This window comes from Platichthys flesus, chromosome 10, assembly GCF_949316205.1.
Source record: "Platichthys flesus chromosome 10, fPlaFle2.1, whole genome shotgun sequence".
NCBI classification, from domain to species: domain Eukaryota; kingdom Metazoa; phylum Chordata; class Actinopteri; order Pleuronectiformes; family Pleuronectidae; genus Platichthys; species Platichthys flesus.
The window spans coordinates 22,643,026-22,668,996 of NC_084954.1; the positions used below are offsets into that span (position 1 = coordinate 22,643,026).

General features: G+C 42.8%; 36 non-coding genes across 36 annotated transcripts; all 36 read left to right on the top strand.

Moving 5' to 3' along the window:
* The first annotated feature begins 105 nt into the window (after positions 1 to 105).
* On the top strand, positions 106 to 269 carry LOC133963931 (U1 spliceosomal RNA). The gene has a single exon (XR_009923409.1). It is a non-coding gene; the product is annotated as a U1 spliceosomal RNA (small nuclear RNA).
* Positions 270 to 795: 526 nt separating this feature from the next.
* Positions 796 to 959, top strand: LOC133963753 (U1 spliceosomal RNA). Its single transcript, XR_009923238.1, has one exon. It is a non-coding gene; the product is annotated as a U1 spliceosomal RNA (small nuclear RNA).
* A 525-nt stretch (positions 960 to 1,484) lies between these two features.
* LOC133963765 (U1 spliceosomal RNA) lies at positions 1,485 to 1,648 on the top strand. Its single transcript, XR_009923249.1, has one exon. It is a non-coding gene; the product is annotated as a U1 spliceosomal RNA (small nuclear RNA).
* A 525-nt stretch (positions 1,649 to 2,173) lies between these two features.
* Positions 2,174 to 2,337, top strand: LOC133963166 (U1 spliceosomal RNA). The gene has a single exon (XR_009922680.1). It is a non-coding gene; the product is annotated as a U1 spliceosomal RNA (small nuclear RNA).
* A 526-nt stretch (positions 2,338 to 2,863) lies between these two features.
* Positions 2,864 to 3,027, top strand: LOC133964061 (U1 spliceosomal RNA). Its single transcript, XR_009923535.1, has one exon. It is a non-coding gene; the product is annotated as a U1 spliceosomal RNA (small nuclear RNA).
* Positions 3,028 to 3,553: 526 nt separating this feature from the next.
* On the top strand, positions 3,554 to 3,717 carry LOC133964068 (U1 spliceosomal RNA). The gene has a single exon (XR_009923542.1). It is a non-coding gene; the product is annotated as a U1 spliceosomal RNA (small nuclear RNA).
* A 525-nt stretch (positions 3,718 to 4,242) lies between these two features.
* LOC133964226 (U1 spliceosomal RNA) lies at positions 4,243 to 4,406 on the top strand. The gene has a single exon (XR_009923692.1). It is a non-coding gene; the product is annotated as a U1 spliceosomal RNA (small nuclear RNA).
* Positions 4,407 to 4,932: 526 nt separating this feature from the next.
* LOC133963777 (U1 spliceosomal RNA) lies at positions 4,933 to 5,096 on the top strand. Its single transcript, XR_009923260.1, has one exon. It is a non-coding gene; the product is annotated as a U1 spliceosomal RNA (small nuclear RNA).
* Positions 5,097 to 5,622: 526 nt separating this feature from the next.
* Positions 5,623 to 5,786, top strand: LOC133963908 (U1 spliceosomal RNA). Its single transcript, XR_009923386.1, has one exon. It is a non-coding gene; the product is annotated as a U1 spliceosomal RNA (small nuclear RNA).
* A 527-nt stretch (positions 5,787 to 6,313) lies between these two features.
* On the top strand, positions 6,314 to 6,477 carry LOC133964038 (U1 spliceosomal RNA). The gene has a single exon (XR_009923512.1). It is a non-coding gene; the product is annotated as a U1 spliceosomal RNA (small nuclear RNA).
* Positions 6,478 to 7,002: 525 nt separating this feature from the next.
* Positions 7,003 to 7,166, top strand: LOC133964239 (U1 spliceosomal RNA). The gene has a single exon (XR_009923704.1). It is a non-coding gene; the product is annotated as a U1 spliceosomal RNA (small nuclear RNA).
* A 526-nt stretch (positions 7,167 to 7,692) lies between these two features.
* On the top strand, positions 7,693 to 7,856 carry LOC133963273 (U1 spliceosomal RNA). The gene has a single exon (XR_009922780.1). It is a non-coding gene; the product is annotated as a U1 spliceosomal RNA (small nuclear RNA).
* Positions 7,857 to 8,382: 526 nt separating this feature from the next.
* LOC133962782 (U1 spliceosomal RNA) lies at positions 8,383 to 8,546 on the top strand. Its single transcript, XR_009922354.1, has one exon. It is a non-coding gene; the product is annotated as a U1 spliceosomal RNA (small nuclear RNA).
* Positions 8,547 to 9,072: 526 nt separating this feature from the next.
* On the top strand, positions 9,073 to 9,236 carry LOC133963178 (U1 spliceosomal RNA). The gene has a single exon (XR_009922691.1). It is a non-coding gene; the product is annotated as a U1 spliceosomal RNA (small nuclear RNA).
* A 526-nt stretch (positions 9,237 to 9,762) lies between these two features.
* Positions 9,763 to 9,926, top strand: LOC133963924 (U1 spliceosomal RNA). The gene has a single exon (XR_009923402.1). It is a non-coding gene; the product is annotated as a U1 spliceosomal RNA (small nuclear RNA).
* A 525-nt stretch (positions 9,927 to 10,451) lies between these two features.
* LOC133963921 (U1 spliceosomal RNA) lies at positions 10,452 to 10,615 on the top strand. The gene has a single exon (XR_009923399.1). It is a non-coding gene; the product is annotated as a U1 spliceosomal RNA (small nuclear RNA).
* Positions 10,616 to 11,141: 526 nt separating this feature from the next.
* LOC133963789 (U1 spliceosomal RNA) lies at positions 11,142 to 11,305 on the top strand. The gene has a single exon (XR_009923273.1). It is a non-coding gene; the product is annotated as a U1 spliceosomal RNA (small nuclear RNA).
* Positions 11,306 to 11,830: 525 nt separating this feature from the next.
* On the top strand, positions 11,831 to 11,994 carry LOC133963922 (U1 spliceosomal RNA). Its single transcript, XR_009923400.1, has one exon. It is a non-coding gene; the product is annotated as a U1 spliceosomal RNA (small nuclear RNA).
* Positions 11,995 to 12,520: 526 nt separating this feature from the next.
* LOC133963190 (U1 spliceosomal RNA) lies at positions 12,521 to 12,684 on the top strand. The gene has a single exon (XR_009922702.1). It is a non-coding gene; the product is annotated as a U1 spliceosomal RNA (small nuclear RNA).
* Positions 12,685 to 13,210: 526 nt separating this feature from the next.
* Positions 13,211 to 13,374, top strand: LOC133962793 (U1 spliceosomal RNA). The gene has a single exon (XR_009922365.1). It is a non-coding gene; the product is annotated as a U1 spliceosomal RNA (small nuclear RNA).
* A 526-nt stretch (positions 13,375 to 13,900) lies between these two features.
* On the top strand, positions 13,901 to 14,064 carry LOC133963203 (U1 spliceosomal RNA). Its single transcript, XR_009922714.1, has one exon. It is a non-coding gene; the product is annotated as a U1 spliceosomal RNA (small nuclear RNA).
* Positions 14,065 to 14,590: 526 nt separating this feature from the next.
* Positions 14,591 to 14,754, top strand: LOC133964071 (U1 spliceosomal RNA). The gene has a single exon (XR_009923545.1). It is a non-coding gene; the product is annotated as a U1 spliceosomal RNA (small nuclear RNA).
* A 525-nt stretch (positions 14,755 to 15,279) lies between these two features.
* On the top strand, positions 15,280 to 15,443 carry LOC133963923 (U1 spliceosomal RNA). The gene has a single exon (XR_009923401.1). It is a non-coding gene; the product is annotated as a U1 spliceosomal RNA (small nuclear RNA).
* A 526-nt stretch (positions 15,444 to 15,969) lies between these two features.
* On the top strand, positions 15,970 to 16,133 carry LOC133964251 (U1 spliceosomal RNA). Its single transcript, XR_009923715.1, has one exon. It is a non-coding gene; the product is annotated as a U1 spliceosomal RNA (small nuclear RNA).
* A 524-nt stretch (positions 16,134 to 16,657) lies between these two features.
* Positions 16,658 to 16,821, top strand: LOC133963985 (U1 spliceosomal RNA). Its single transcript, XR_009923461.1, has one exon. It is a non-coding gene; the product is annotated as a U1 spliceosomal RNA (small nuclear RNA).
* Positions 16,822 to 17,347: 526 nt separating this feature from the next.
* LOC133964263 (U1 spliceosomal RNA) lies at positions 17,348 to 17,511 on the top strand. Its single transcript, XR_009923726.1, has one exon. It is a non-coding gene; the product is annotated as a U1 spliceosomal RNA (small nuclear RNA).
* Positions 17,512 to 18,037: 526 nt separating this feature from the next.
* LOC133963800 (U1 spliceosomal RNA) lies at positions 18,038 to 18,201 on the top strand. The gene has a single exon (XR_009923284.1). It is a non-coding gene; the product is annotated as a U1 spliceosomal RNA (small nuclear RNA).
* Positions 18,202 to 18,727: 526 nt separating this feature from the next.
* On the top strand, positions 18,728 to 18,891 carry LOC133964275 (U1 spliceosomal RNA). Its single transcript, XR_009923737.1, has one exon. It is a non-coding gene; the product is annotated as a U1 spliceosomal RNA (small nuclear RNA).
* A 525-nt stretch (positions 18,892 to 19,416) lies between these two features.
* LOC133963929 (U1 spliceosomal RNA) lies at positions 19,417 to 19,580 on the top strand. Its single transcript, XR_009923407.1, has one exon. It is a non-coding gene; the product is annotated as a U1 spliceosomal RNA (small nuclear RNA).
* Positions 19,581 to 20,106: 526 nt separating this feature from the next.
* Positions 20,107 to 20,270, top strand: LOC133962699 (U1 spliceosomal RNA). Its single transcript, XR_009922276.1, has one exon. It is a non-coding gene; the product is annotated as a U1 spliceosomal RNA (small nuclear RNA).
* Positions 20,271 to 20,796: 526 nt separating this feature from the next.
* Positions 20,797 to 20,960, top strand: LOC133963214 (U1 spliceosomal RNA). Its single transcript, XR_009922725.1, has one exon. It is a non-coding gene; the product is annotated as a U1 spliceosomal RNA (small nuclear RNA).
* Positions 20,961 to 21,486: 526 nt separating this feature from the next.
* Positions 21,487 to 21,650, top strand: LOC133964041 (U1 spliceosomal RNA). The gene has a single exon (XR_009923515.1). It is a non-coding gene; the product is annotated as a U1 spliceosomal RNA (small nuclear RNA).
* Positions 21,651 to 23,350: 1,700 nt separating this feature from the next.
* LOC133963226 (U1 spliceosomal RNA) lies at positions 23,351 to 23,514 on the top strand. Its single transcript, XR_009922736.1, has one exon. It is a non-coding gene; the product is annotated as a U1 spliceosomal RNA (small nuclear RNA).
* Positions 23,515 to 24,040: 526 nt separating this feature from the next.
* LOC133964033 (U1 spliceosomal RNA) lies at positions 24,041 to 24,204 on the top strand. Its single transcript, XR_009923508.1, has one exon. It is a non-coding gene; the product is annotated as a U1 spliceosomal RNA (small nuclear RNA).
* Positions 24,205 to 24,729: 525 nt separating this feature from the next.
* Positions 24,730 to 24,893, top strand: LOC133963238 (U1 spliceosomal RNA). Its single transcript, XR_009922747.1, has one exon. It is a non-coding gene; the product is annotated as a U1 spliceosomal RNA (small nuclear RNA).
* A 526-nt stretch (positions 24,894 to 25,419) lies between these two features.
* On the top strand, positions 25,420 to 25,583 carry LOC133964062 (U1 spliceosomal RNA). Its single transcript, XR_009923536.1, has one exon. It is a non-coding gene; the product is annotated as a U1 spliceosomal RNA (small nuclear RNA).
* The last annotated feature ends 388 nt before the right edge of the window (positions 25,584 to 25,971 follow it).

A 25,971-nucleotide genomic window follows, 5' to 3' on the forward strand; every position in this document is an offset into this window, starting at 1 on the left:
GATGTGATACTGAAGGCCTTTGGATCTGTGAATATGCATAGCAGGCACCGTGAGCCTAACAACTGGGTCTAAGATACATGAGCCTGTCTCCAATGCATCCAACTCATACTTACCTGGCAGGGGAGATACCATGATCATGAAGGTGGTTCACCCAGGGCGACGCTCAGCCATTGCACTTCGGTTGTGCTGACCCGTGCGAATTCCCCAAATGTGGGAATCTCGACTGCATAATTTGTGGTAGTGGGGGACTGCGTCCGCGCTCTCCCCTGATCATTATGTTCAATTGCAATAAGAGCCCCACACTGGGCCTATTTTATAGACTTTGATGTAGATATTTTGTGCTTCTGACACAACGCAATCTATAATGCCACTAATTGTGGTAGAAATATAATTTTAAAGCAAATAGACTGGTTCACTCCTTTTCCAAGTTTTCGGTTTTGATAAGTAATGTTTGCTAGAAATTCTTGTACTGCCTGTATGCTGATTTTTCCGAATTTAGAGCAGTTTGTGTTGTCTTTTGTGGTGATTTATCAGAGACGGCCAGGGCTTACCTTGCTGCTTTTCATCTAGGTTTTCTCTGTTTTGCAGAGGAAATAAAAGGGCTGGAGACAAGGAAATTGATAAACTAATTAGATGTCATTTCATAGAAGTGTTTGCTTCACTCCATCAAGTCCTTCACCAAACGGGGATGATGTGATACTGAAGACCTTTGGATCTGTGAATATGCATGGCAGGCACCGTGAGCCTAACAACTGGGTCTAAGATACAAGAGCCTGTCTCCAATGCATCCAACTCATACTTACCTGGCAGGGGAGATACCATGATCATGAAGGTGGTTCACCCAGGGCGAGGCTCAGCCATTGCACTTCGGTTGTGCTGACCTGTGCGAATTCCCCAAATGTGGGAATCTCGACTGCATAATTTGTGGTAGTGGGGGACTGCGTCCGCGCTCTCCCCTGATCATTATGTTCAATTGCAATAAGAGCCCCACACTGGGCCTAATTTATCGACTTTGATGTAGATATTTTGTGCTTCTGTCACAATGCAATTTTTAATGCCACTAATTGTTGTAGAAATATAATTTTAAAGCAAATAGACTGGTTCACTCCTGTTCCAAGTTTACTGTTTTGATAAGTAATGTTTGCTAGAAATTCTTGTACTGCCTGTATGCTGATTTTCCGAATTTAGTGCAGTTTGTGTTGTCTTTTGTGGTGATTCATCAGAGACGGCCAGGGCTTACCTTGTTGCTTTTCATCTAGGTTTTCTCTGTTTTGCAGAGGAAATAAAAGGGCTGGAGACAAGGAAATTGATAAACTAATTAGATGTCATTTCATAGAAGTGTTTGCTTCACTCCAACAAGTCCTTCACCAAACGGGGATGATGTGATACTGAAGGCCTTTGGATCTGTGAATATGCATGGCAGGCACCGTGAGCCTAACAACTGGGTCTAAGATACAAGAGCCTGTCTCCAATGCATCCAACTCATACTTACCTGGCAGGGGAGATACCATGATCATGAAGGTGGTTCACCCAGGGCGAGGCTCAGCCATTGCACTTCGGTTGTGCTGACCTGTGCGAATTCCCCAAATGTGGGAATCTCGACTGCATAATTTGTGGTAGTGGGGGACTGCGTCCGCGCTCTCCCCTGATCATTATGTTCAATTGCAATAAGAGCCCCACACTGGGCCTAATTTATCGACTTTGATGTAGATATTTTGTGCTTCTGTCACAATGCAATTTTTAATGCCACTAATTGTTGTAGAAATATAATTTTAAAGCAAATAGACTGGTTCACTCCTGTTCCAAGTTTACTGTTTTGATAAGTAATGTTTGCTAGAAATTCTTGTACTGCCTGTATGCTGATTTTCCGAATTTAGTGCAGTTTGTGTTGTCTTTTGTGGTGATTCATCAGAGACGGCCAGGGCTTACCTTGTTGCTTTTCATCTAGGTTTTCTCTGTTTTGCAGAGGAAATAAAAGGGCTGGAGACAAGGAAATTGATAAACTAATTAGATGTCATTTCATAGAAGTGTTTGCTTCACTCCAACAAGTCCTTCACCAAACGGGGATGATGTGATACTGAAGGCCTTTGGATCTGTGAATATGCATGGCAGGCACCGTGAGCCTAACAACTGGGTCTAAGATACAAGAGCCTGTCTCCAATGCATCCAACTCATACTTACCTGGCAGGGGAGATACCATGATCATGAAGGTGGTTCACCCAGGGCGAGGCTCAGCCATTGCACTTCGGTTGTGCTGACCTGTGCGAATTCCCCAAATGTGGGAATCTCGACTGCATAATTTGTGGTAGTGGGGGACTGCGTCCGCGCTCTCCCCTTATCATTATGTTCAATTGCAATAAGAGCCCCACACTGGGCTTATTTTATAGACTTTGATGTAGATATTTTGTGCTCCAGACACAATGCATCTATAATGCCACTGATTGTGGTTCAAGTATAATTTTTACAGCAAATAAACGGGTTCACTCCTGTTCCAAGTTTGCTGTTTTGATAAGTAATGTTTGCTAGAAATTATTGTACTGCCTGTATGCTGATTTTTCCGAATTTAGAGCAGTTTGTGTTGTCTTTTGTGGTGATTTATCAGAGACGGCCAGGGCTTACCTTGCTGCTTTTCATCTAGGTTTTCTCTGTTTTGCAGAGGAAATAAAAGGGCTGGAGACAAGGAAATCGATAAACTAATTAGATGTCATTTCATAGAAGTGTTTGCTTCACTCCAACAAGTCCTTCACCAAAAGGGGATGATGTGATACTGAAGGCCTTTGGATCTGTGAATATGCATGGCAGGCACCGTGAGCCTAACAACTGGGTCTAAGATACAAGAGCCTGTCTCCAATGCATCCAACTCATACTTACCTGACAGGGGAGATACCATGATCATGATGGTGGTTCACCCAGGGCGAGGCTCAGCCATTGCACTTCGGTTGTGCTGACCTGTGCGAATTCCCCAAATCTGGGAATCTCGACTGCATAATTTGTGGTAGTGGGGGACTGCGTCCGCGCTCTCCCCTGATCATTATGTTCAATTGCAATAAGAGCCCCACACTGGGCCTATTTTATAGACTTTGATGTAGATATTTTGTGCTCCAGACACAATGCATCTATAATGCCACTAATTGTGGTTCAAGTATAATTTTTACAGCAAATAAACGGGTTCACTCCTGTTCCAAGTTTGCTGTTTTGATAAGTAATGTTTGCTAGAAATTATTGTACTGCCTGTATGCTGATTTTTCCGAATTTAGAGCAGTTTGTGTTGTCTTTTGTGGTGATTTATCAGAGACGGCCAGGGCTTACCTTGCTGCTTTTCATCTAGGTTTTCTCTGTTTTGCAGAGGAAATAAAAGGGCTGGAGACAAGGAAATCGATAAACTAATTAGATGTCATTTCATAGAAGTGTTTGCTTCACTCCAACAAGTCCTTCACCAAAAGGGGATGATGTGATACTGAAGGCCTTTGGATCTGTGAATATGCATGGCAGGCACCGTGAGCCTAACAACTGGGTCTAAGATACAAGAGCCTGTCTCCAATGCATCCAACTCATACTTACCTGACAGGGGAGATACCATGATCATGAAGGTGGTTCACCCAGGGCGAGGCTCAGCCATTGCACTTCGGTTGTGCTGACCTGTGCGAATTCCCCAAATGTGGGAATCTCGACTGCATAATTTGTGGTAGTGGGGGACTGCATCCGCGCTCTCCCCTGATCATTATGTTCAATTGCAATAAGAGTCCCACACTGGGCCTAGTTTATAGACTTTGATGTAGATATTTTGTGCTCCAGACACAATGCATCTATAATGCCACTAATTGTGGTAGAAATATAATTTTACAGCAAATAAACGGGTTCACTCCTGTTCCAAGTTTGCTGTTTTGATAAGTAATGTTTGCTAGAAATTCTTGTACTGCCTGTATACTGATTATTCCGAATTTAGAGCAGTTTGTGTTGTCTTTTGTGGTGATTTATCAGAGACGGCCAGGGCTTACCTTGCTGCTTTTCATCTAGGTTTTCTCTGTTTTGCAGAGGAAATAAAAGGGCTTGAGACAAGGAAATTGATAAACTAATTAGATGTCATTTCATAGAAGTGTTTGCTTCACTCCAACAAGTCCTTCACCAAAAGGGGATGATGTGATACTGAAGGCCTTTGGATCTGTGAATATGCATAGCAGGCACCGTGAGCCTAACAACTGGGTCTAAGATACAAGAGACTGTCTCCAATGCATCCAACTCATACTTACCTGGCAGGGGAGATACCATGATCATGAAGGTGGTTCACCCAGGGCGAGGCTCAGCCATTGCACTTCGGTTGTGCTGACCCGTGCGAATTCCCCAAATGTGGGAATCTCGACTGCATAATTTGTGGTAGTGGGGGACTGCGTCCGCGCTCTCCCCTGATCATTATGTTCAATTGCAATAAGAGCCCCACACTGGGCCTATTTTATAGACTTTGATGTAGATATTTTGTGCTTCTGACACAACGCAATCTATAATGCCACTAATTGTGGTAGAAATATAATTTTAAAGCAAATAGACTGGTTCACTCCTTTTCCAAGTTTACGGTTTTGATAAGTAATGTTTGCTAGAAATTCTTGTACTGCCTGTATGCTGATTTTTCCGAATTTAGAGCAGTTTGTGTTGTCTTTTGTGGTGATTTATCAGAGACGGCCAGGGCTTACCTTGCTGCTTTTCATCTATGTTTTCTCTGTTTTGCAGAGGAAATAAAAGGGCTGGAGACAAGGAAATTGATAAACTAATTAGATGTCATTTCATAGAAGTGTTTGCTTCACTCCAACAAGTCCTTCACCAAACGGGGATGATGTGATACTGAAGGCCTTTGGATCTGTGAATATGCATGGCAGGCACCGTGAGCCTAACAACTGGGTCTAAGATACAAGAGCCTGTCTCCAATGCATCCAACTCATACTTACCTGGCAGGGGAGATACCATGATCATGAAGGTGGTTCACCCAGGGCGAGGCTCAGCCATTGCACTTCGGTTGTGCTGACCTGTGCGAATTCCCCAAATGTGGGAATCTCGACTGCATAATTTGTGGTAGTGGGGGACTGCGTCCGCGCTCTCCCCTGATCATTATGTTCAATTACAATAAGAGCCCCACACTGGGCCTATTTTATATACTTTGATGTAGATATTTTGTGCTTCTGACACAACGCAATCTATAATGCCACTAATTGTGGTAGAAATATAATTTTAAAGCAAATAGACTGGTTCACTCCTTTTCCAAGTTTGCTGTTTTGATAAGTAATGTTTGCTAGAAATTCTTGTACTGCCTGTATGCTGATTTTTCCGAATTTAGAGCAGTTTGTGTTGTCTTTTGTGGTGATTTATCAGAGACGGCCAGGGCTTACCTTGCTGCTTTTCATCTAGGTTTTCTCTGTTTTGCAGAGGAAATAAAAGGGCTGGAGACAAGGAAATTGATAAACTAATTAGATGTCATTTCATAGAAGTGTTTGCTTCACTCCAACAAGTCCTTCACCAAACGGGGATGATGTGATACTGAAGGCCTTTGGGTCTGTGAATATGCATGGCAGGCACCGTGAGCCTAACAACTGGGTCTAAGATACAAGAGCCTGTCTCCAATGCATCCAACTCATACTTACCTGGCAGGGGAGATACCATGATCATGAAGGTGGTTCACCCAGGGCGAGGCTCAGCCATTGCACTTCGTTTGTGCTGACCCGTGCGAATTCCCCAAATGTGGGAATCTCGACTGCATAATTTGTGGTAGTGGGGGACTGCGTCCGCGCTCTCCCCTTATCATTATGTTCAATTGCAATAAGAGCCCCACACTGGGCTTATTTTATAGACTTTGATGTAAATATTATGTGCTCCAGACACAATGCATCTATAATGCCACTGATTGTGGTTCAAGTTTAATTTTTACAGCAAATAAACGGGTTCACTCCTGTTCCAAGTTTGCTGTTTTGATAAGTAATGTTTGCTAGAAATTCTTGTACTGCCTGTATGCTGATTTTTCCGAATTTAGAGCAGTTTGTGTTGTCTTTTGTGGTGATTTATCAGAGACGGCCAGGGCTTACCTTGCTGCTTTTCATCTAGGTTTTCTCTGTTTTGCAGAGGAAATAAAAGGGCTGGAGACAAGGAAATCGATAAACTAATTAGATGTCATTTCATAGAAGTGTTTGCTTCACTCCAACAAGTCCTTCACCAAAAGGGGATGATGTGATACTGAAGGCCTTTGGATTCTGTGAATATGCATGGCAGGCACCGTGAGCCTAACAACTGGGTCTAAGATACAAGAGCCTGTCTCCAATGCATCCAGCTCATACATACCTGACAGGGGAGATACCATGATCATGAAGGTGGTTCACCCAGGGCGAGGCTCAGCCATTGCACTTCGGTTGTGCTGACCTGTGCGAATTCCCCAAATGTGGGAATCTCGACTGCATAATTTGTGGTAGTGGGGGACTGCGTCCGCGCTATCCCCTGATCATTATGTTCAATTGCAATAAGAGTCCCACACTGGGCCTATTTTATAGACTTTGATGTAGATATTTTGTGCTCCAGACACAATGCATCTATAATGCCACTAATTGTGGTAGAAATATAATTTTACAGCAAATAAACGGGTTCACTCCTGTTCCAAGTTTGCTCTTTTGATAAGTAATGTTTGCTAGAAATTCTTGTACTGCCTGTATGCTGATTATTCCGAATTTAGAGCAGTTAGTGTTGTCTTTTGTGGTGATTTATCAGAGACGGCCAGGGCTTACCTTGCTGCTTTTCATCTAGGTTTTCTCTGTTTTGCAGAGGAAATAAAAGGGCTTGAGACAAGGAAATTGATAAACTAATTAGATGTAATTTCATAGAAGTGTTTGCTTCACTCCAACAAGTCATTCACCAAAAGGGGATGATGTGATACTGAAGGCCTTTGGATCTGTGAATATGCATGGCAGTCACCGTGAGCCTAACAACTGGGTCTAAGATACAAGAGCCTGTCTCCAATGCATCCAACTCATACTTACCTGGCAGGGGAGATACCATGATCATGAAGGTGGTTCACCCAGGGCGAGGCTCAGCCATTGCACTTCGGTTGTGCTGACCCGTGCGAATTCCCCAAATGTGGGAATCTCGACTGCATAATTTGTGGTAGTGGGGGACTGCGTCCGCGCTCTCCCCTGATCATTATGTTCAATTGCAATAAGAGCCCCACACTGGGCCTATTTTATATACTTTGATGTAGATATTTTGTGCTTCTGACACAACGCAATCTATAATGCCACTAATTGTGGTAGAAATATAATTTTAAAGCAAATAGACTGGTTCACTCCTTTTCCAAGTTTACGGTTTTGATAAGTAATGTTTGCTAGAAATTCTTGTACTGCCTGTATGCTGATTTTTCCGAATTTAGAGCAGTTTGTGTTGTCTTTTTTGGTGATTTATCAGAGACGGCCAGGGCTTACCTTGTTGCTTTTCATCTAGGTTTTCTCTGTTTTGCAGAGGAAATAAAAGGGCTGGAGACAAGGAAATTCATAAACTAATAAGATGTCATTTCATAGAAGTGTTTGCTTCACTCCAACAAGTCCTTCACCAAACGGGGATGATGTGATACTGAAGGCCTTTGGATCTGTGAATATGCATGGCAGGCACCGTGAGCCTAACAACTGGGTCTAAGATACAAGAGCCTGTCTCCAATGCATCCAACTCATACTTACCTGGCAGGGGAGATACCATGATCATGAAGGTGGTTCACCCAGGGCGAGGCTCAGCCATTGCACTTTGGTTGTGCTGACCTGTGCGAATTCCCCAAATGTGGGAATCTCGACTGCATAATTTGTGGTAGTGGGGGACTGCGTCCGCGCTCTCCCCTTATCATTATGTTCAATTGCAATAAGAGCCCCACACTGGGCTTATTTTATAGACTTTGATGTAAATATTTTGTGCTCCAGACACAATGCATCTATAATGCCACTGATTGTGGTTCAAGTATAATTTTACAGCAAATAAACGGGTTCACTCCTGTTCCAAGTTTGCTGTTTTGATAAGTAATGTTTGCTAGAAATTAATGTACTGCCTGTATGCTGATTTTTCCGAATTTAGAGCAGTTTGTGTTGTCTTTTGTGGTGATTTATCAGAGACGGTCAGGGCTTACCTTGCTGCTTTTCATCTAGGTTTTCTCTGTTTTGCAGAGGAAATAAAAGGGCTGGAGACAAGGAAATTGGTAAACTAATTAGATGTCATTTCATGGATGTGTTTGCTTCACTCCAACAAGTTCTTCACCAAAAGGGGATGATGTGATACTGAAGGCCTTTGGATTCTGTAAATATGCATGGCAGGCACCATGAGCCTAACAACTGGGTCTAAGATACAAGAGCCTGTCTCCAATGCATCCAACTCATACTTACCTGGCAGGGGAGATACCATGATCATGAAGGTGGTTCACCCGGGGCGAGGCTCAGCCATTGCACTTCGGTTGTGCTGACCCGTGCGAATTCCCCAAATGTGGGAATCTCGACTGCATAATTTGTGGTAGTGGGGGACTGCGTCCGCGCTCTCCCCTGATCATTATGTTCAATTGCAATAAGAGCCCCACACTGGGCCTATTTTATATACTTTGATGTAGATATTTTGTGCTTCTGACACAACGCAATCTATAATGCCACTAATTGTGGTAGAAATATAATTTTAATGCAAATAGACTGGTTCACTCCTGTTCCAAGTAAACTGTTTTGATAAGTAATGTTTGCTAGAAATTCTTGTACTGCCTGTATGCTGATTTTTCCGAATTTAGAGCAGTTTGTGTTGTCTTTTGTGGTGATTTATCAGAGACGGCCAGGGCTTACCTTGTTGCTTTTCATCTAGGTTTTCTCTGTTTTGCAGAGGAAATAAAAGGGCTGGAGACAAGGAAATTCATAAACTAATTAGATGTCATTTCATAGAAGTGTTTGCTTCACTCCAACAAGTCCTTCACCAAACGGGGATGATGTGATACTGAAGGCCTTTGGATCTGTGAATTTGCATGGCAGGCACCGTGAGCCTAACTACTGGGTCTAAGATACAAGAGCCTGTCTCCAATGCATCCAACTCATACTTACCTGGCAGGGGAGATACCATGATCATGAAGGTGGTTCACCCAGGGCGAGGCTCAGCCATTGCACTTCGGTTGTGCTGACCTGTGCGAATTCCCCAAATGTGGGAATCTCGACTGCATAATTTGTGGTAGTGGGGGACTGCGTCCGCGCTCTCCCCTTATCATTATGTTCAATTGCAATAAGAGCCCCACACTGGGCTTATTTTATAGACTTTGATGTAAATATTTTGTGCTCCAGACACAATGCATCTATAATGTCACTGATTGTGGTTCAAGTATAATTTTACAGCAAATAAACGGGTTCACTCCTGTTCCAAGTTTGCTGTTTTGATAAGTAATGTTTGCTAGAAATTATTGTACTGCCTGTATGCTGATTTTTCCGAATTTAGAGCAGTTTGTGTTGTCTTTTGTGGTGATTTATCAGAGACGGCCAGGGCTTACCTTGCTGCTTTTCATCTAGGTTTTCTCTGTTTTGCAGAGGAAATAAAAGGGCTGGAGACAAGGAAATTGGTAAACTAATTAGATGTCATTTCATGGATGTGTTTGCTTCACTCCAACAAGTTCTTCACCAAAAGGGGATGATGTGATACTGAAGGCCTTTGGATTCTGTAAATATGCATGGCAGGCACCGTGAGCCTAACAACTGGGTCTAAGATACAAGAGCCTGTCTCCAATGCATCCAATTCATACTTACCTGGCAGGGGAGATACCATGATCATGAAGGTGGTTCACCCAGGGCGAGGCTCAGCCATTGCACTTCGGTTGTGCTGACCTGTGCGAATTCCCCAAATGTGGGAGTCTCGACTGCATAATTTGTGGTAGTGGGGGACTGCGTCCGCGCTCTCCCCTGATCATTATGTTCAATTGCAATAAGAGTCCCACACTGGGCCTATTTTATAGACTTTGATGTAGATATTTTGTGCTCCAGACACAATGCATCTATAATGCCACTAATTGTGGTAGAAATATAATTTTACAGCAAATAAACGGGTTCACTCCTGTTCCAAGTTTGCTGTTTTGATAAGTAATGTTTGCTAGAAATTCTTGTACTGCCTGTATGCTGATTATTCCGAATTTAGAGCAGTTTGTGTTGTCTTTTGTGGTGATTTATCAGAGACGGCCAGGGCTTACCTTGCTGCTTTTCATCTAGGTTTTCTCTGTTTTGCAGAGGAAATAAAAGGGCTTGAGACAAGGAAATTGATAAACTAATTAGATGTCATTTCAAAGAAGTGTTTGCTTCACTCCAACAAGTCCTTCACCAAAAGGGGATGATGTGATACTGAAGGCCTTTGGATCTGTGAATATGCATGGCAGGCACTGTGAGCCTAACAACTGGGTCTAAGATACAAGAGCCTGTCTCCAATGCATCCAACTCATACTTACCTGGCAGGGGAGATACCATGATCATGAAGGTGGTTCACCCAGGGCGAGGCTCAGCCATTGCACTTCGGTTGTGCTAACCTGTGCGAATCCCCCAAATGTGGGAATCTCGACTGCATAATTTGTGGTAGTGGGGGACTGCGTCCGCGCTCTCCCCTTATCATTATGTTCAATTGCAATAAGAGCCCCTCACTGGGCTTATTTTATAGACTTTGATGTAAATATTTTGTGCTCCAGACACAATGCATCTATAAAGCCACTGATTGTGGTTCAAGTATAATTTTTACAGCAAATAAACGGGTTCACTCCTGTTCCAAGTTTGCTGTTTTGATAAGTAATGTTTGCTAGAAATTATTGTACTGCCTGTATGCTGATTTTTCCGAATTTAGAGCAGTTTGTGTTGTCTTTTGTGGTGATTTATCAGAGACGGCCAGGGCTTACCTTGCTGCTTTTCATCTAGGTTTTCTCTGTTTTGCAGAGGAAATAAAAGGGCTGGAGACAAGGAAATCGATAAACTAATTAGATGTCATTTCATAGAAGTGTTTGCTTCACTCCAACAAGTCCTTCACCAAAAGGGGATGATGTGATACTGAAGGCCTTTGGATCTGTGAATATGCATGGCAGGCACCGTGAGCCTAACAACTGGGTCTAAGATACAAGAGCCTGTCTCCAATGCATCCAACTCATACTTACCTGGCAGGGGAGATACCATGATCATGAAGGTGGTTCACCCAGGGCGAGGCTCAGCCATTGCACTTCGGTTGTGCTGACCTGTGCGAATTCCCCAAATGTGGGAATCTCGACTGCATAATTTGTGGTAGTGGGGGACTGCGTCCGCGCTCTCCCCTGATCATTATGTTCAATTGCAATAAGAGTCCCACACTGGGCCTATTTTATAGACTTTGATGTAGATATTTTGTGCTCCAGACACAATGCATCTATAATGCCTCTAATTGTGGTAGAAATATAATTTTACAGCAAATAAACGGGTTCACTCCTGTTCCAAGTTTGCTGTTTTGATAAGTAATGTTTGCTAGAAATTCTTGTACTGCCTGTATGCTGATTATTCCGAATTTAGAGCAGTTTGTGTTGTCTTTTGTGGTGATTTATCAGAGACGGCCAGGGCTTACCTTGCTGCTTTTCATCTAGGTTTTCTCTGTTTTGCAGAGGAAATAAAAGGGCTTGAGACAAGGAAATTGATAAACTAATTAGATGTCATTTCAAAGAAGTGTTTGCTTCACTCCAACAAGTCCTTCACCAAAAGGGGATGATGTGATACTGAAGGCCTTTGGATCTGTGAATATGCATGGCAGGCACTGTGAGCCTAACAACTGGGTCTAAGATACAAGAGCCTGTCTCCAATGCATCCAACTCATACTTACCTGGCAGGGGAGATACCATGATCATGAAGGTGGTTCACCCAGGGCGAGGCTCAGCCATTGCACTTCGGTTGTGCTAACCTGTGCGAATCCCCCAAATGTGGGAATCTCGACTGCATAATTTGTGGTAGTGGGGGACTGCGTCCGCGCTCTCCCCTTATCATTATGTTCAATTGCAATAAGAGCCCCTCACTGGGCTTATTTTATAGACTTTGATGTAAATATTTTGTGCTCCAGACACAATGCATCTATAAAGCCACTGATTGTGGTTCAAGTATAATTTTTACAGCAAATAAACGGGTTCACTCCTGTTCCAAGTTTGCTGTTTTGATAAGTAATGTTTGCTAGAAATTATTGTACTGCCTGTATGCTGATTTTTCCGAATTTAGAGCAGTTTGTGTTGTCTTTTGTGGTGATTTATCAGAGACGGCCAGGGCTTACCTTGCTGCTTTTCATCTAGGTTTTCTCTGTTTTGCAGAGGAAATAAAAGGGCTGGAGACAAGGAAATTCATAAACTAATAAGATGTCATTTCATAGAAGTGTTTGCTTCACTCCAACAAGTCCTTCACCAAACGGGGATGATGTGATACTGAAGGCCTTTGGATCTGTGAATATGCATGGCAGGCACCGTGAGCCTAACAACTGGGTCTAAGATACAAGAGCCTGTCTCCAATGCATCCAACTCATACTTACCTGGCAGGGGAGATACCATGATCATGAAGGTGGTTCACCCAGGGCGAGGCTCAGCCATTGCACTTCGGTTGTGCTGACCTGTGCGAATTCCCCAAATGTGGGAATCTCGACTGCATAATTTGTGGTAGTGGGGGACTGCGTCCGCGCTCTCCCCTTATCATTATGTTCAATTGCAATAAGAGCCCCACACTGGGCTTATTTTATAGACTTTGATGTAAATATTTTGTGCTCCAGACACAATGCATCTATAATGCCACTGATTGTGGTTCAAGTATAATTTTACAGCAAATAAACGGGTTCACTCCTGTTCCAAGTTTGCTGTTTTGATAAGTAATGTTTGCTAGAAATTATTGTACTGCCTGTATGCTGATTTTTCCGAATTTAGAGCAGTTTGTGTTGTCTTTTGTGGTGATTTATCAGAGACGGCCAGGGCTTACCTTGCTGCTTTTCATCTAGGTTTTCTCTGTTTTGCAGAGGAAATAAAAGGGCTGGAGACAAGGAAATTGGTAAACTAATTAGATGTCATTTCATGGATGTGTTTGCTTCACTCCAACAAGTTCTTCACCAAAAGGGGATGATGTGATACTGAAGGCCTTTGGATTCTGTAAATATGCATGGCAGGCACCATGAGCCTAACAACTGGGTCTAAGATACAAGAGCCTGTCTCCAATGCATCCAACTCATACTTACCTGGCAGGGGAGATACCATGATCATGAAGGTGGTTCACCCGGGGCGAGGCTCAGCCATTGCACTTCGGTTGTGCTGACCCGTGCGAATTCCCCAAATGTGGGAATCTCGACTGCATAATTTGTGGTAGTGGGGGACTGCGTCCGCGCTCTCCCCTGATCATTATGTTCAATTGCAATAAGAGCCCCACACTGGGCCTATTTTATATACTTTGATGTAGATATTTTGTGCTTCTGACACAACGCAATCTATAATGCCACTAATTGTGGTAGAAATATAATTTTAATGCAAATAGACTGGTTCACTCCTGTTCCAAGTAAACTGTTTTGATAAGTAATGTTTGCTAGAAATTCTTGTACTGCCTGTATGCTGATTTTTCCGAATTTAGAGCAGTTTGTGTTGTCTTTTGTGGTGATTTATCAGAGACGGCCAGGGCTTACCTTGTTGCTTTTCATCTAGGTTTTCTCTGTTTTGCAGAGGAAATAAAAGGGCTGGAGACAAGGAAATTCATAAACTAATTAGATGTCATTTCATAGAAGTGTTTGCTTCACTCAAACAAGTCCTTCACCAAACGGGGATGATGTGATACTGAAGGCCTTTGGATCTGTGAATTTGCATGGCAGGCACCGTGAGCCTAACTACTGGGTCTAAGATACAAGAGCCTGTCTCCAATGCATCCAACTCATACTTACCTGGCAGGGGAGATACCATGATCATGAAGGTGGTTCACCCAGGGCGAGGCTCAGCCATTGCACTTCGGTTGTGCTGACCTGTGCGAATTCCCCAAATGTGGGAATCTCGACTGCATAATTTGTGGTAGTGGGGGACTGCGTCCGCGCTCTCCCCTTATCATTATGTTCAATTGCAATAAGAGCCCCACACTGGGCTTATTTTATAGACTTTGATGTAAATATTTTGTGCTCCAGACACAATGCATCTATAATGTCACTGATTGTGGTTCAAGTATAATTTTACAGCAAATAAACGGGTTCACTCCTGTTCCAAGTTTGCTGTTTTGATAAGTAATGTTTGCTAGAAATTATTGTACTGCCTGTATGCTGATTTTTCCGAATTTAGAGCAGTTTGTGTTGTCTTTTGTGGTGATTTATCAGAGACGGCCAGGGCTTACCTTGCTGCTTTTCATCTAGGTTTTCTCTGTTTTGCAGAGGAAATAAAAGGGCTGGAGACAAGGAAATTGGTAAACTAATTAGATGTCATTTCATGGATGTGTTTGCTTCACTCCAACAAGTTCTTCACCAAAAGGGGATGATGTGATACTGAAGGCCTTTGGATTCTGTAAATATGCATGGCAGGCACCGTGAGCCTAACAACTGGGTCTAAGATACAAGAGCCTGTCTCCAATGCATCCAATTCATACTTACCTGCCAGGGGAGATACCATGATCATGAAGGTGGTTCACCCAGGGCGAGGCTCAGCCATTGCACTTCGGTTGTGCTGACCTGTGCGAATTCCCCAAATGTGGGAGTCTCGACTGCATAATTTGTGGTAGTGGGGGACTGCGTCCGTGCTCTCCCCTGATCATTATGTTCAATTGCAATAAGAGTCCCACACTGGGCCTATTTTATAGACTTTGATGTAGATATTTTGTGCTCCAGACACAATGCATCTATAATGCCACTAATTGTGGTAGAAATATAATTTTACAGCAAATAAACGGGTTCACTCCTGTTCCAAGTTTGCTGTTTTGATAAGTAATGTTTGCTAGAAATTCTTGTACTGCCTGTATGCTGATTATTCCGAATTTAGAGCAGTTTGTGTTGTCTTTTGTGGTGATTTATCAGAGACGGCCAGGGCTTACCTTGCTGCTTTTCATCTAGGTTTTCTCTGTTTTGCAGAGGAAATAAAAGGGCTTGAGACAAGGAAATTGATAAACTAATTAGATGTCATTTCAAAGAAGTGTTTGCTTCACTCCAACAAGTCCTTCACCAAAAGGGGATGATGTGATACTGAAGGCCTTTGGATCTGTGAATATGCATGGCAGGCACTGTGAGCCTAACAACTGGGTCTAAGATACAAGAGCCTGTCTCCAATGCATCCAACTCATACTTACCTGGCAGGGGAGATACCATGATCATGAAGGTGGTTCACCCAGGGCGAGGCTCAGCCATTGCACTTCGGTTGTGCTAACCTGTGCGAATCCCCCAAATGTGGGAATCTCGACTGCATAATTTGTGGTAGTGGGGGACTGCGTCCGCGCTCTCCCCTTATCATTATGTTCAATTGCAATAAGAGCCCCTCACTGGGCTTATTTTATAGACTTTGATGTAAATATTTTGTGCTCCAGACACAATGCATCTATAAAGCCACTGATTGTGGTTCAAGTATAATTTTTACAGCAAATAAACGGGTTCACTCCTGTTCCAAGTTTGCTGTTTTGATAAGTAATGTTTGCTAGAAATTATTGTACTGCCTGTATGCTGATTTTTCCGAATTTAGAGCAGTTTGTGTTGTCTTTTGTGGTGATTTATCAGAGACGGCCAGGGCTTACCTTGCTGCTTTTCATCTAGGTTTTCTCTGTTTTGCAGAGGAAATAAAAGGGCTGGAGACAAGGAAATCGATAAACTAATTAGATGTCATTTCATAGAAGTGTTTGCTTCACTCCAACAAGTCCTTCACCAAAAGGGGATGATGTGATACTGAAGGCCTTTGGATCTGTGAATATGCATGGCAGGCACCGTGAGCCTAACAACTGGGTCTAAGATACAAGAGCCTGTCTCCAATGCATCCAACTCATACTTACCTGGCAGGGGAGATACCATGATCATGAAGGTGGTTCACCCAGGGCGAGGCTCAGCCATTGCACTTCGGTTGTGCTGACCCGTGCGAATTCCCCAAATGTGGGAATCTCGACTGCATAATTTGTGGTAGTGGGGGACTGCGTCCGCGCTCTCCCCTGATCATTATGTTCAATGCAATAAGAGCCCCACACTGCGCCTATTTTATAGACTTTGATGTAGATATTTTGTGCTTCTGACCCAATGCATCTATAATGCCACTAATTGTGGTAGAAATATAATTTTAATGCAAATAGACTGGTTCTCTCCTGTTCCAAGAAAACTGTTTTGATAAGTAATGTTTGCTAGAAATTCTTGTACTGCCTGTATGCTGATTTTTCCGAATTTAGAGCAGTTTGTGTTGTCTTTTGTGGTGATTTATCAGAGACGGCCAGGGCTTACCTTGCTGCTTTTCATCTAGGTTTTCTCTGTTTTGCAAAGGAAATAAAAGGGCTGGAGACAAGGAAATTCATAAACTAATTAGATGTCATTTCATAGAAGTGTTTGCTTCACTCCAACAAGTCCTTCACCAAACGGGGATGATGTGATACTGAAGGCCTTTGGATCTGTGAATATGCATGGCAGGCACCGTGAGCCTAACAACTGGGTCTAAGATACAAGAGCCTGTCTCCAATGCATCCAACTCATACTTACCTGGCAGGGGAGATACCATGATCATGAAGGTGGTTCACCCAGGGCGAGGCTCAGCCATTGCACTTCGGTTGTGCTGACCTGTGCGAATTCCCCAAATGTGGGAATCTCGACTGCATAATTTGTGGTAGTGGGGGACTACGTCCGCGCTCTCCCCTTATCATTATGTTCAATTGCAATAAGAGCCCCACACTGGGCTTATTTTATAGACTTTGATGTAAATATTTTGTGCTCCAGACACAATGCATCTATAATGCCACTGATTGTGGTTCAAGTATAATTTTACAGCAAATAAACGGGTTCACTCCTGTTCCAAGTTTGCTGTTTTGATAAGTAATGTTTGCTAGAAATTATTGTACTGCCTGTATGCTGATTTTTCCGAATTTAGAGCAGTTTGTGTTGTCTTTTGTGGTGATTTATCAGAGACGGCCAGGGCTTACCTTGCTGCTTTTCATCTAGGTTTTCTCTGTTTTGCAGAGGAAATAAAAGGGCTGGAGACAAGGAAATTGGTAAACTAATTAGATGTCATTTCATGGATGTGTTTGCTTCACTCCAACAAGTTCTTCACCAAAAGGGGATGATGTGATACTGAAGGCCTTTGGATTCTGTAAATATGCATGGCAGGCACCATGAGCCTAACAACTGGGTCTAAGATACAAGAGCCTGTCTCCAATGCATCCAACTCATACTTACCTGGCAGGGGAGATACCATGATCATGAAGGTGGTTCACCCAGGGCGAGGCTCAGCCATTGCACTTCGGTTGTGCTGACCCGTGCGAATTCCCCAAATGTGGGAATCTCGACTGCATAATTTGTGGTAGTGGGGGACTGCGTCCGCGCTCTCCCCTGATCATTATGTTCAATTGCAATAAGAGCCCCACACTGGGCCTATTTTATATACTTTGATGTAGATATTTTGTGCTTCTGACACAACGCAATCTATAATGCCACTAATTGTGGTAGAAATATAATTTTAATGCAAATAGACTGGTTCACTCCTGTTCCAAGTAAACTGTTTTGATAAGTAATGTTTGCTAGAATTTCTTGTACTGCCTGTATGCTGATTTTTCCGAATTTAGAGCAGTTTGTGTTGTCTTTTGTGGTGATTTATCAGAGACGGCCAGGGCTTACCTTGTTGCTTTTCATCTAGGTTTTCTCTGTTTTGCAGAGGAAATAAAAGGGCTGGAGACAAGGAAATTCATAAACTAATTAGATGTCATTTCATAGAAGTGTTTGCTTCACTCCAACAAGTCCTTCACCAAACGGGGATGATGTGATACTGAAGGCCTTTGGATCTGTGAATTTGCATGGCAGGCACCGTGAGCCTAACAACTGGGTCTAAGATACAAGAGCCTGTCTCCAATGCATCCAACTCATACTTACCTGGCAGGGGAGATACCATGATCATGAAGGTGGTTCACCCAGGGCGAGGCTCAGCCATTGCACTTCGGTTGTGCTGACCTGTGCGAATTCCCCAAATGTGGGAATCTCGACTGCATAATTTGTGGTAGTGGGGGACTGCGTCCGCGCTCTCCCCTGATCATTATGTTCAATTGCAATAAGAGCCCCACACTGGGCCTATTTTATATACTTTGATGTAGATATTTTGTGCTTCTGACACAACGCAATCTATAATGCCACTAATTGTGGTAGAAATATAATTTTAAAGCAAATAGACTGGTTCACTCCTTTTCCAAGTTTACGGTTTTGATAAGTAATGTTTGCTAGAAATTCTTGTACTGCCTGTATGCTGATTTTTCCGAATTTAGAGCAGTTTGTGTTGTCTTTTGTGGTGATTTATCAGAGACTGCCAGGGCTTACCTTGCTGCTTTTCATCTAGGTTTTCTCTGTTTTGCAGAGGAAATAAAAGGGCTGGAGACAAGGAAATTGATAAACTAATTAGATGTCATTTCATGGAAGTGTTTGCTTCACTCCAACAAGTCCTTCACCAAAAGGGGATGATGTGATACTGAAGGCCTTTGGATCTGTGAATATGCATGGCAGGCACCGTGAGCCTAACAACTGGGTCTAAGATATAAGAGCCTGTCTCCAATGCATCCAACTCATACTTACCTGGCAGGGGAGATACCATGATCATGAAGGTGGTTCACCCAGGGCGAGGCTCAGCCATTGCACTTCGGTTGTGCTGACCCGTGCGAATTCCCCAAATGTGGGAATCTCGACTGCATAATTTGTGGTAGTGGGGGACTGCGTCCGCGCTCTCCCCTGATCATTATGTTCAATGCAATAAGAGCCCCACACTGCGCCTATTTTATAGACTTTGATGTAGATATTTTGTGCTTCTGACCGAATGCAATCTATAATGCCACTAATTGTGGTAGAAATATAATTTTAATGCAAATAGACTGGTTCACTCCTGTTCCAAGTAAACTGTTTTGATAAGTAATGTTTGCTAGAAATTCTTGTACTGCCTGTATGCTGATTTTTCCGAATTTAGAGCAGTTTGTGTTGTCTTTTGTGGTGATTTATCAGAGACGGCCAGGGCTTACCTTGTTGCTTTTCATCTAGGTTTTCTCTGTTTTGCAGAGGAAATAAAAGGGCTGGAGACAAGGAAATTCATAAACTAATTAGATGTCATTTCATAGAAGTGTTTGCTTCACTCCAACAAGTCCTTCACCAAACGGGGATGATGTGATACTGAAGGCCTTTGGATCTGTGAATATGCATGGCAGGCACCGTGAGCCTAACAACTGGGTCTAAGATACAAGAGCCTGTCTCCAATGCATCCAACTCATACTTACCTGGCAGGGGAGATATCATGATCATGAAGGTGGTTCACCCAGGGCGAGGCTCAGCCATTGCACTTCGGTTGTGCTGACCTGTGCGAATTCCCCAAATGTGGGAATCTCGACTGCATAATTTGTGGTAGTGGGGGACTGCGTCCGCGCTCTCCCCTTATCATTATGTTCAATTGCAATAAGAGCCCCACACTGGGCTTATTTTATAGACTTTGATGTAAATATTTTGTGCTCCAGACACAATGCATCTATAATGCCACTGATTGTGGTTCAAGTATAATTTTACAGCAAATAAACGGGTTCACTCCTGTTCCAAGTTTGCTGTTTTGATAAGTAATGTTTGCTAGAAATTCTTGTACTGCCTGTATGCTGATTATTCCGAATTTAGAGCAGTTTGTGTTGTCTTTTGTGGTGATTTATCAGAGACGGCCAGGGCTTACCTTGCTGCTTTTCATCTAGGTTTTCTCTGTTTTGCAGAGGAAATAAAAGGGCTTGAGACAAGGAAATTGATAAACTAATTAGATGTCATTTCATGGATGTGTTTGCTTCACTCCAACAAGTTCTTCACCAAAAGGGGATGATGTGATACTGAAGGCCTTTGGATTCTGTAAATATGCATGGCAGGCACCATGAGCCTAACAACTGGGTCTAAGATACAAGAGCCTGTCTCCAATGCATCCAACTCATACTTACCTGGCAGGGGAGATACCATGATCATGAAGGTGGTTCACCCAGGGCGAGGCTCAGCCATTGCACTTCGGTTGTGCTGACCCGTGCGAATCCCCCAAATGTGGGAATCTCGACTGCATAATTTGTGGTAGTGGGGGACTGCGTCCGCGCTCTCCCCTGATCATTATGTTCAATTGCAATAAGAGCCCCACACTGGGCCTATTTTATTTACTTTGATGTAGATATTTTGTGCTTCTGACACAACGCAATCTATAATGCCACTAATTGTGGTAGAAATATAATTTTAATGCAAATAGACTGGTTCACTCCTGTTCCAAGTAAACTGTTTTGATAAGTAATGTTTGCTAGAAATTCTTGTACTGCCTGTATGCTGATTTTTCCGAATTTAGAGCAGTTTGTGTTGTCTTTTGTGGTGATTTATCAGAGACGGCCAGGGCTTACCTTGTTGCTTTTCATCTAGGTTTTCTCTGTTTTGCAGAGGAAATAAAAGGGCTGGAGACAAGGAAATTCATAAACTAATTAGATGTCATTTCATAGAAGTGTTTGCTTCACTCCAACAAGTCCTTCACCAAACGGGGATGATGTGATACTGAAGGCCTTTGGATCTGTGAATTTGCATGGCAGGCACCGTGAGCCTAACAACTGGGTCTAAGATACAAGAGCCTGTCTCCAATGCATCCAACTCATACTTACCTGGCAGGGGAGATACCATGATCATGAAGGTGGTTCACCCAGGGCGAGGCTCAGCCATTGCACTTCGGTTGTGCTGACCTGTGCGAATTCCCCAAATGTGGGAATCTCGACTGCATAATTTGTGGTAGTGGGGGACTGCGTCCGCGCTCTCCCCTTATCATTATGTTCAATTGCAATAAGAGCCCCACACTGGGCTTATTTTATAGACTTTGATGTAAATATTTTGTGCTCCAGACACAATGCATCTATAATGTCACTGATTGTGGTTCAAGTATAATTTTACAGCAAATAAACGGGTTCACTCCTGTTCCAAGTTTGCTGTTTTGATAAGTAATGTTTGCTAGAAATTATTGTACTGCCTGTATGCTGATTTTTCCGAATTTAGAGCAGTTTGTGTTGTCTTTTGTGGTGATTTATCAGAGACGGCCAGGGCTTACCTTGCTGCTTTTCATCTAGGTTTTCTCTGTTTTGCAGAGGAAATAAAAGGGCTGGAGACAAGGAAATTGGTAAACTAATTAGATGTCATTTCATGGATGTGTTTGCTTCACTCCAACAAGTTCTTCACCAAAAGGGGATGATGTGATACTGAAGGCCTTTGGATTCTGTAAATATGCATGGCAGGCACCGTGAGCCTAACAACTGGGTCTAAGATACAAGAGCCTGTCTCCAATGCATCCAATTCATACTTACCTGCCAGGGGAGATACCATGATCATGAAGGTGGTTCACCCAGGGCGAGGCTCAGCCATTGCACTTTGGTTGTGCTGACCTGTGCGAATTCCCCAAATGTGGGAGTCTCGACTGCATAATTTGTGGTAGTGGGGGACTGCGTCCGCGCTCTCCCCTGATCATTATGTTCAATTGCAATAAGAGTCCCACACTGGGCCTATTTTATAGACTTTGGTGATTACAGACCAATATCTAACCTCTCCTTCATTTCTAAAATCTTAGAAAAAGTGGTAGCCAATCAGCTGTGTGAGTTTCTCCAGGAAAATAATATATATGAAGACTTTCAATCGGGGTTTAGAGCCAATCACAGTACAGAGACAGCCTTGGCAAAAGTCACTAATGACCTTTTAATAGCCTCAGATCAGGGACTTGTGTCTGTCCTCGTTCTGTTAGATCTCAGTGCAGCATTCGACACAATTGACCATCAAATTTTATTACAAAGACTAAAACAGTTAATTAACATTAATGGAACCGCCCTTAACTGGTTTAAATCGTATTTTTCTGATCGCTCCCAATTTGTGCAAATTAATGATGAGTCATCTGTGCGCACCAAAGTTAATCATGGTGTTCCACAGGGCTCTGTGCTCGGCCCAATTTTATTCTCATTATATATGCTTCCACTAGGAAACATTATCAGGACACACTCGGTAAATTTCCACTGCTATGCGGATGACACCCAGTTATATTTGTCAATAAAACCTGAACAAAGTAATCAATTAACTAAACTTCGAACATGTCTCAAGGACATAAAAACCTGGATGACCCGCAATTTTCTCTTATTAAACTCAGACAAAACAGAGGTTATAATACTTGGCCCCAAACACCTTAGAGATGCATTATCTAATGATATAGCTGCGCTAGACGACATTGCCCTTGCTTCCAATGAAACAGTCAGGAACTTGGGAGTGATCTTCGATCCTGATTTATCCTTTAATAGTCACTTAAAACAAATTTCTAGGACCGCTTTTTTCCACTTGCGTAATATTTCAAAAATTAGACATGTCCTTTCACAAAAAGATGCAGAAAAACTAGTCCACGCCTTTGTTACATCGAGACTGGACTATTGTAATTCATTATTATCAGGCTCCAGCAGGAAGTCGTTAAAGACTCTACAGCTTGTCCAAAATGCTGCAGCACGTGTCCTGACGAGAACAAAGAGAAGAGAGCACATTTCTCCAATATTAGCATCGCTACACTGGCTTCCAGTTAAATCTAGAATAGAATTTAAAATTCTCCTCCTCACCTTCAAGGCCCTTAATAATATAGCGCCTTTATACCTTAAAGAGCTGTTAATACCTTATAAACCCACTAGAGCACTCCGCTCACTGGGCTTATTTTATAGACTTTGATGTAAATATTTTGTGCTCCAGACACAATGCATCTATAAAGCCACTGATTGTGGTTCAAGTATAATTTTTACAGCAAATAAACGGGTTCACTCCTGTTCCAAGTTTGCTGTTTTGATAAGTAATGTTTGCTAGAAATTATTGTACTGCCTGTATGCTGATTTTTCCGAATTTAGAGCAGTTTGTGTTGTCTTTTGTGGTGATTTATCAGAGACGGCCAGGGCTTACCTTGCTGCTTTTCATCTAGGTTTTCTCTGTTTTGCAGAGGAAATAAAAGGGCTGGAGACAAGGAAATCGATAAACTAATTAGATGTCATTTCATAGAAGTGTTTGCTTCACTCCAACAAGTCCTTCACCAAAAGGGGATGATGTGATACTGAAGGCCTTTGGATCTGTGAATATGCATGGCAGGCACCGTGAGCCTAACAACTGGGTCTAAGATACAAGAGCCTGTCTCCAATGCATCCAACTCATACTTACCTGGCAGGGGAGATACCATGATCATGAAGGTGGTTCACCCAGGGCGAGGCTCAGCCATTGCACTTCGGTTGTGCTGACCTGTGCGAATTCCCCAAATGTGGGAATCTCGACTGCATAATTTGTGGTAGTGGGGGACTGCGTCCGCGCTCTCCCCTTATCATTATGTTCAATTGCAATAAGAGCCCCACACTGGGCTTATTTTATAGACTTTGATGTAAATATTTTGTGCTCCAGACACAATGCATCTATAATGCCACTGATTGTGGTTCAAGTATAATTTTACAGCAAATAAACGGGTTCACTCCTGTTCCAAGTTTGCTGTTTTGATAAGTAATGTTTGCTAGAAATTATTGTACTGCCTGTATGCTGATTTTTCCGAATTTAGAGCAGTTTGTGTTGTCTTTTGTGGTGATTTATCAGAGACGGCCAGGGCTTACCTTGTTGCTTTTCATCTAGGTTTTCTCTGTTTTGCAGAGGAAATAAAAGGGCTGGAGACAAGGAAATTGGTAAACTAATAAGATGTCATTGCATGGATGTGTTTGCTTCACTCCAACAAGTTCTTCACCAAAAGGGGATGATGTGATACTGAAGGCCTTTGGATTCTGTAAATATGCATGGCAGGTACCGTGAGCCTAACAACTGGGTCTAAGATACAAGAGCCTGTCTCCAATGCATCCAATTCATACTTACCTGCCAGGGGAGATACCATGATCATGAAGGTGGTTCACCCAGGGCGAGGCTCAGCCATTGCACTTCGGTTGTGCTGACCTGTGCGAATTCCCCAAATGTGGGAGTCTCGACTGCATAATTTGTGGTAGTGGGGGACTGCGTCCGCGCTCTCCCCTGATCATTATGTTCAATTGCAATAAGAGTCCCACACTGGGCCTATTTTATAGACTTTGATGTAGATATTTTGTGCTCCAGACACAATGCATCTATAATGCCACTAATTGTGGTAGAAATATAATTTTACAGCAAATAAACGGGTTCACTCCTGTTCCAAGTTTGCTGTTTTGATAAGTAATGTTTGCTAGAAATTCTTGTACTGCCTGTATGCTGATTTTTCCGAATTTAGAGCAGTTTGTGTTGTCTTTTGTGGTGATTTATCAGAGACGGCCAGGGCTTACCTTGCTGCTTTTCATCTAGGTTTTCTCTGTTTTGCAGAGGAAATAAAAGGGCTGGAGACAAGGAAATTGATAAACTAATTAGATGTCATTTCATAGAAGTGTTTGCTTCACTCCAACAAGTCCTTCACCAAACGGGGATGATGTGATACTGAAGGCCTTTGGATCTGTGAATATGCATGGCAGGCACCGTGAGCCTAACAACTGGGTCTAAGATACAAGAGCCTGTCTCCAATGCATCCAACTCATACTTACCTGGCAGGGGAGATACCATGATCATGAAGGTGGTTCACCCAGGGCGAGGCTCAGCCATTGCACTTCGGTTGTGCTGACCTGTGCGAATTCCCCAAATGTGGGAATCTCGACTGCATAATTTGTGGTAGTGGGGGACTGCGTCCGCGCTCTCCCCTTATCATTATGTTCAATTGCAATAAGAGCCCCACACTGGGCTTATTTTATAGACTTTGATGTAGATATTTTGTGCTCCAGACACAATGCATCTATAATGCCACTGATTGTGGTTCAAGTATAATTTTTACAGCAAATAAACGGGTTCACTCCTGTTCCAAGTTTGCTGTTTTGATAAGTAATGTTTGCTAGAAATTATTGTACTGCCTGTATGCTGATTTTTCCGAATTTAGAGCAGTTTGTGTTGTCTTTTGTGGTGATTTATCAGAGACGGCCAGGGCTTACCTTGCTGCTTTTCATCTAGGTTTTCTCTGTTTTGCAGAGGAAATAAAAGGGCTGGAGACAAGGAAATCGATAAACTAATTAGATGTCATTTCATAGAAGTGTTTGCTTCACTCCAACAAGTCCTTCACCAAAAGGGGATGATGTGATACTGAAGGCCTTTGGATCTGTGAATATGCATGGCAGGCACCGTGAGCCTAACAACTGGGTCTAAGATACAAGAGCCTGTCTCCAATGCATCCAACTCATACTTACCTGACAGGGGAGATACCATGATCATGATGGTGGTTCACCCAGGGCGAGGCTCAGCCATTGCACTTCGGTTGTGCTGACCTGTGCGAATTCCCCAAATCTGGGAATCTCGACTGCATAATTTGTGGTAGTGGGGGACTGCGTCCGCGCTCTCCCCTGATCATTATGTTCAATTGCAATAAGAGCCCCACACTGGGCCTATTTTATAGACTTTGATGTAGATATTTTGTGCTTCTGACACAACGCAATCTATAATGCCACTAATTGTGGTAGAAATATAATTTTAAAGCAAATAGACTGGTTCACTCCTTTTCCAAGTTTACGGTTTTGATAAGTAATGTTTGCTAGAAATTCTTGTACTGCCTGTATGCTGATTTTTCCGAATTTAGAGCAGTTTGTGTTGTCTTTTGTGGTGATTTATCAGAGACGGCCAGGGCTTACCTTGCTGCTTTTCATCTATGTTTTCTCTGTTTTGCAGAGGAAATAAAAGGGCTGGAGACAAGGAAATTGATAAACTAATTAGATGTCATTTCATAGAAGTGTTTGC